Below are 6904 nucleotides of genomic sequence, written 5' to 3'. Positions count from 1 at the left end.
TATAGAGTTTTATTAAATTAATGTATATCAAAGGGTAAAGAGGTTTTACAATTCTTCCAGACAATTCCACACTGTGTTATTTGAGTATTATAATCATGAACATTTTTATCATATTTTTATCATATTACACGCAATGTTTTATACAGTTTAAGACAAACATAAGTAAAATCGATGCAACTTTCATGGGAAACTGCATGTAGCTGGTCAAAGTTCGTTTTTTTACCCTGAACAGGGATTCTCTAATGGAAGTCAGGGAAGTTGGGGAAACTTTGCCTATAAAAAGGTCTTGTTGGACGTTTTCAACTAGTTTTGTATGATTACAGTAGTGATGTGTCGTTGTGAACAAGCCGGTTCAAAGAGCCGGCTCTTTTAAGTGAACGATGGGAGCCGGCTCCGGTATGTGAGCAGTTGAGTGGGAGTAAAAAAAGAAGCAGCATTTTTATGCTTTTTATAGGTGTTTCTATCTGCTCTGTGTAGCTGAGTGGTTCTACAAGTAAATTAGTGCATTCAGTGGGCGGTTTCAGAGTTACAACGATCTGTAAACGCAATGAAAACAACTGGCTACAGCATTTATTGATATTAGAAAATGTAATTTTTATGCTTGAATGCTTCAGTACAAAGGATGTATTGAATATATACGTGATATATGTGTACACATACAAATCATAAGTCAAATCAGTGCTAAATCTGAATTATGAAAGGCATAAGTGGTAAAAATGAAGAGCCAAAAGAGCCGACTCTTTTTGGTGAGCTGAGTCAAATGATCTGACTCCCCAAAAAGAACCGGACTCCCCATCACTAGATTAAAGTGTGGGTAGTGTATGCAAATGAGCATGTCGCCTGCACCCAGTGCTCCCTGCTTATTTGCTGATGGAAGTCTGCGTGTGATTTGAAAAGTACACGCCTGTGTATGAAACAGGAGGCGATGGACAAATGCAGTATAAAGGGAGACCAAGTCTGCTGTAATGAACCTCGCTGTCCTGTCAGCGTGTCCTTGGATTGTGGGGCTGCTGTCTTTGCAGATGCTGAAGGTGGACGTGGCAACACCCGGGCAAAACGTGACACCTGTGACAAAATGGGGGCTCGTTTGGGACACAAACCTGTTTGGTAAGGATTAGATACAACCTTGGTGTGAAGAATGAAGAGTTTTGATTGGATGTTTGTGACCATTTGATTTGTGACCTTGTGGTTTGTGAATGGTTGTAGATGGAAACTGCCTTCGGTGCCAGCTGCTCAGCCAATAGGAACTTGGCTTGGGGACAGGCGCGTGGTCAGTTCCAGTCCAACATGGACCAGTTCATTTGGAGGAGTGCCAGTTAACCTTTGGTACCTTTGACTTTGCCAATAACAGTCAAGTCAAATTTCAAAATAAGTGTTTTTCTAAATTCTAACCCTCATTTTAATCTGTTGTATCGCTGGCTTTAAACAAGAACCTTTAGCCCGAATGGCAAAGTTGGTGTGTGTGGTAAACAGAAACATCAGTGTTAGTTCAAGAACAGAAATAAGACAGCCAGTGGCAAACAGATTGTGAGCATTAGCTGTTTTTACTGAAAAACTGTAACAGGGGTTGGTGAACCAGACACCTCTGTAGCATCACGCTGCTACTGTACATACAAGACAACACCCACAGCACAGTCACAGATTATACAATGCTTCTAATCAATATGTTCATCAATATATAATGTATTGTATAATCAACAGCTCTGGGTCACACCATGGTGAGGTCAGAACATGGATCAAAATGTTCTCTGCGTTTTCAGTCCTACATATCCACTGCTTCCATTACATGGAGACAAAACAGAAAATGTTTGTCTGATTTTGGTCTTTGGCTCCATTTTAAGTTCAAATTCCAACTACGTGGAGGTCAGAGAATTTTGATCCAGGTTGAGTTGTGTTTGTTTCTCAAAACCTTCTTTAGGTTCCACACAGAAAGGTTTGGGCCAGTGAGCATGAAGTCAGTTCATCACGTATCACAGCTGAGTAGAATAGAACAAATTATATTTAAAAAAGACAATAAAAGTGGATTGAAAGCATGGCTTTGTGTCTAAAACACATCATATAGCTGGATTATTGTCCTCTGACAGGCTCTATGCTCCAAGGCCCAGAGTTTCAGTGGGTACTGAAGGAGGATGACAGGTGTGTGCACAACAGAACTGGTGGCCATCAGGTGTTCCAAACAGATTAGAGAACACATAGTATCCTCAGGGCGGGGATCACCAAACACCAAATAATTTAAAAGGTCAAACTCAAACAACCTTTTTCTTGAGAAAAAGCCTTCAAGAAGTTTGCAACAAGACCAGCAACTGGGACATCCTGGACCTAAAGAGTGAACAGTGCTGCCACGAGAAACTGAGGCGGAGCTTCAGCAACAGCCGTTTTCCTATCGATGTGGACAGATCTGAGGACAGAAATCTTCCTGTTGTGTTGCTTCCTCTGTAGAGCAGAACAAGATTCTCAGATTCTTCAAAGCGTTAACTGACTCATTTGAACATGAGGACTTCATATCCAATAATATCACTCGATTCTGATGAAACTATTGGGAACTGCTCCAGTACAGAACCATGTCTTCCAAAACTGGGTATAATGGTCTCCTCTGGATATCTTAAGAGACACTGGACCTTATGCAAGAACCACCTGTCTGAACAGAATCATTCCTAAGAGGCACATATGAGGGATTTAAGAGAGCGGTACAGACCTGTCGTACCAGTCATCACCAGACATTTAACTGCTCTCTGTGGAGAGGTGGACTAAGATACCAATATCAAGCAAATTATGTTAGATTTCGTTCGCCATATCATCACGGCAGAACAATTTATTGCATTATTTCTGCACACTAACTTCAGTGTGAACATCCTCAGACCGATCTGCTGAACAATTTTCTCTTCCACTCCAGTCTGTTCTCTGATTTGAAACAGAAAAAGAATATGGAAAAGGCTCTTGCATGAGGCCCAGCGAGAAGCTTTGTCGTGAAGCAACTGATGAGATCTTAGTCAAAACCAACTGTTACAATGTGAAATGTTGGAAGATCAGTTTGATGAACACAGTCATGTTGAAACATTTTGAAAGAATTTCTGTTTGGTCCAGAATATCCCATTGATCTCAACTAGGGCTGGGTATCATTTGAAATGTCTAAATAGTCCTGATCCCATACCAGAGGTTAGGTACTCTGCTTTCTATACAACTATAACTTTTAAATTTGACAAAGAAATCAAGTTTGACATTTTATAGACATTTTTAAGATCAAAAAACATATTTTATGTTAACTTTTGATACATTTCTAGTGGTACCAAGAGATGATCTATACCCAGCCCTACCCACTTAAGATGCATTTCCTTTGATTGACTTCTGGGGGTTCACCGGCCTGTCACAGTCAAACATTCTCACATTAAAAGCAGTGTGTACTGATGATGTGTACTGGGAGCTGTCTGGAATGTAGAAAGAAAAAACAACGTGCTACTTCAAACCCTAAAACAACATGGTCCAAATTAATCAGAGCCCGGTCAGCCTGCTTGCAGCTGAAACATTAAGATGTTGAATTCAGAATCGTAACAAATTAAGCATGCAACAACATTCGGCTTGGCTGAGGTGTTGAAGGAACACAAAGTTTGAGGGAGCATCATCCTATTTGGCTTTCAACAGATCAACATTATAAAAATTAAACAATAACTGAAATGTTCTCACTTTCTAGAGGTTCCTTTGCAAAGCTTGGCAGATCTCTGGTGTATCCATGTAAGAAAAGTACATTCATGGAGCGAGGTTTCAAATGGTACATTCATAAAATAAGGGCTGTCAACTCAAAAATAACGGGGGGTATCAGGAAGTTGGGAAGCTTCCATCTGTGCTGCTCACGGATTAGGTGCAAATGTGCTCGCAATGTCCTGAGTACAAATCCTATCAGATCACACCTCTAACTCTCCTGTCAAGATGGAATATGCTGTTTAGAACCACAGGAATGGCTTCATAATAATCAAATTTCTTCTAAAGTAACGTAACTAGAGTGCGTCTCAACATGAAACCTGAGGAATTAAAAATAAGTCCTTAACAAATGCACTGCATTTAAACTCTGAAAACTAAACTGTTCTCTTTGGATGGAATGATTGTGTCTGCTGCACGGACAGAGTGGTGAAAGCAACACCCTCAATTCAAAGCTTGTGTAGAAATGTTTTTTGATTAAGAGACATACTGTACACACCGACAAAAGGGCAACCCTATTTCCAGCTGAGTGTGTGAGACGAACACTGAGCTCCAGCCGGGCAACAAAAGGCAAAGTAGAAAACTCAGAAGTGCCTCAATTTACTGTCAAAACCGAGAGAGCCACTCACCAGTACACCTCTAAAATCATACTCACTCAACCAAATTTAAACTCCTTAATAACACAAGTCAGGAAAGTTCTTGGAATGTTGCACACAGTCCGTTTCATCAACACTTCAACTAACTAAAAACTAAAAAGGTCTTGTTGGATGTTTTCAGGTTTTTCAATATTGTTTAAGACAAACATTTTCTAAGTCAAGTTTATTTCCATTTAGAGCTTCATCATGGATGGCCACAAAAGTTTTTATAAACTTTGAGCTACTTCCTGCACAGCCTAAAGTCTGATTGTCTTCAATATATATTAGCCAACTCCACCGTGACACTAGAGAGTGGCACAGTGAAATTAGCTGCAAAATATTTGGTTCAAGAGAGAATAAACTACAATAGCTTCCCCCATTTTGGACTCTCTGTCCCCTCAAAGGTCAGAACTGTTGAAAAGGTTTGTTCACCAAAGTGGAACTTAATAAGAAAAATGTTTTAATATTTCAACCCCACAGGCTAATTCTCTAACCAGGTTAATTCTATTCTAATAAAATGTTTTGAATACTGGGACCAAGTCTTAAAGCTGCTGGGTTGAACTGGGATACCGATGATGTGTGCAGAGGGGAGAGAGAGACCAAACGGGCTAAACTGTAGGCAACTACATGGATACCAGAGGCTTTCAGGAATGATTAATAAAGATTATGAAGATATCAAAGTGCCAAAAGAATTATAGTAACAAAGTCTCAACGTTGTGCAAAACTCAGTGACTGCTGTGTTTGAATGTTTGGAGACATCTGCATCCAGCACAGATGATCTAAGATGTAAGACTTCAACATGTTTAATGTTGTATAATATACTTGCACAGCAGTGGAACTGGCCTGTAATCGCCAAACAAAATGATTTCTTCTACAGTACCACAGTAAAAAAGCAAGCAGTGGGAGACATGCTTGCATTTCCAATCAAATATTGCTTCTTCTTATTCTTGAGACGTGTATTATTACTAATGTCCTGCAACGTTCTACATCGTGATGGAACATATTTATCTGTCTCTGCTGTTACTAAACAGCAAAAATCCAACACAACTATCAATAAGAAAAACGTATATTGGAATGTTCGCGTGCAGTAAGAGACAATAGTGGACATGGTAGAATTCTTAAATTAACTGAAACTGAGAGTTCAATTTATTCAGCTCACAGAGATCCAGTTCAAACAAAAGTGTGTACGATTAAATATCTTCAACAAATTATTTGTTCTTTCGACTGGCATGTTGTTGACAAACAGCTGAATAGCAAACAGGCCCCACAAATTGAAATACTACACATCTTAGTCCTCAAATAGCTGTTGTACTACAAGCTCCAGAGAAAAAACCTCTAAAAGCGATTGGTGAAAACTAGAACGTTTTGTACCCTCTTCAAGTCTGAGCCACGCAAACTGCTTTTACAATGACAGAAATAAAAAATAAATAAAATTTGCCTTTAAAGTGCACATAATCCTTGAGAGACTTATTGCTCACTGGTAACTGACTTCAGTTAAATCAGTCACTCTAACACTCATTACAGACTGATTACACTGAAAGCAGCATGGTTTGTGTTAACGAGCTGATTAATGAAAGCAGTGAGTAGAAAGAAGTAAAACCTAAACAGGACCTCCTCAACCACAACAGTTCATTTAAGATCACAACATGAGCTGATGTCTGACCAAAGACACACTGTGTGTCGACCACTTTGGGAATGTGAAAAAAGCAACAAAAGTAATATTTCCACTCTATTAGGAACATACTTTTTTTTTTTCCAGTGTAATCACAACTACCTGTCTGCACCATCCAACAGAAGGTGGATTCATGTTGTAGTCTAATGATTTGGTAGCACAGATGGACACGGTGTCTCTCTCTTTATGCAGATGATGTGGTGGTGATCGTGTGTAACCTGTAACTGACTGTGTTCCTAAAATTGACAGTTTACTGAAGTTTACTGTGAACTCTCATAAAAAGCAAATAATGACAGAGGTGTGGACAGAATAAACACCTAAAGGCCAGTTAAAATAAGCTTATATGTTCATGTACATTTCCACAGAATAAATTTGACTCTGCAGCGTGTTGTCAATAACGTAGCTTATCGGAACTATAGTGGTACTGAATGACATCAGTACCAACCAGATGTGTTCACTGTTGTGTCACCCGAGCTTGTAAAATAAATGTGTTAATGTCCTAAATATCATACCTTCCTACATTAAGCAGGAAGAAGGGGAAATGAAATGAATGAAGTCCTGACCTCTCTGCCAATGAGGTAATAACGTCCCAAGGTGCTTTTTGACAATTCACGGTTGACTCGCAAAATGTGTTTAACAGCACAACCACATACTGAACATAAAAATATATTAAAACTGAAGAGTATTAAACTGGAGTGTTTATGGAACCTGAGTTACACCAGCATGCATCTCATGAGTGTAAACACAGCATCAGACTGTCTCCCACATGGATCCTTCAACACCAAACCAGCTGGAAGAGCCACTTCATTCAGATTTAAGTTAACCCACACCCTCTCATCGACTGTGACAGTTTGGACCACTATGTGACAGACAGGTGACCTCCCCCCTTTTTATCATTATCATC

The 6904-nt window shown here is 39.5% G+C and overlaps 1 long non-coding RNA gene across 1 annotated transcript; it reads left to right on the top strand.

The window, feature by feature from the left end:
* LOC109140290 (uncharacterized) lies at window positions 1–2920 on the top strand. Its single transcript, XR_002042438.2, has 2 exons — window positions 1–1107; window positions 1207–2920. It is a non-coding gene; the product is annotated as an uncharacterized LOC109140290 (long non-coding RNA).
* Window positions 2921–6904: the final 3984 nt, after the last annotated feature.

Source organism: Larimichthys crocea, chromosome X (genome assembly GCF_000972845.2).
Source record: "Larimichthys crocea isolate SSNF chromosome X, L_crocea_2.0, whole genome shotgun sequence".
NCBI lineage: Eukaryota > Metazoa > Chordata > Actinopteri > Sciaenidae > Larimichthys > Larimichthys crocea.
The sequence above is the reverse complement of the archived record's forward strand: the minus strand, read 5'-3'. Positions and strand labels throughout refer to the sequence as shown.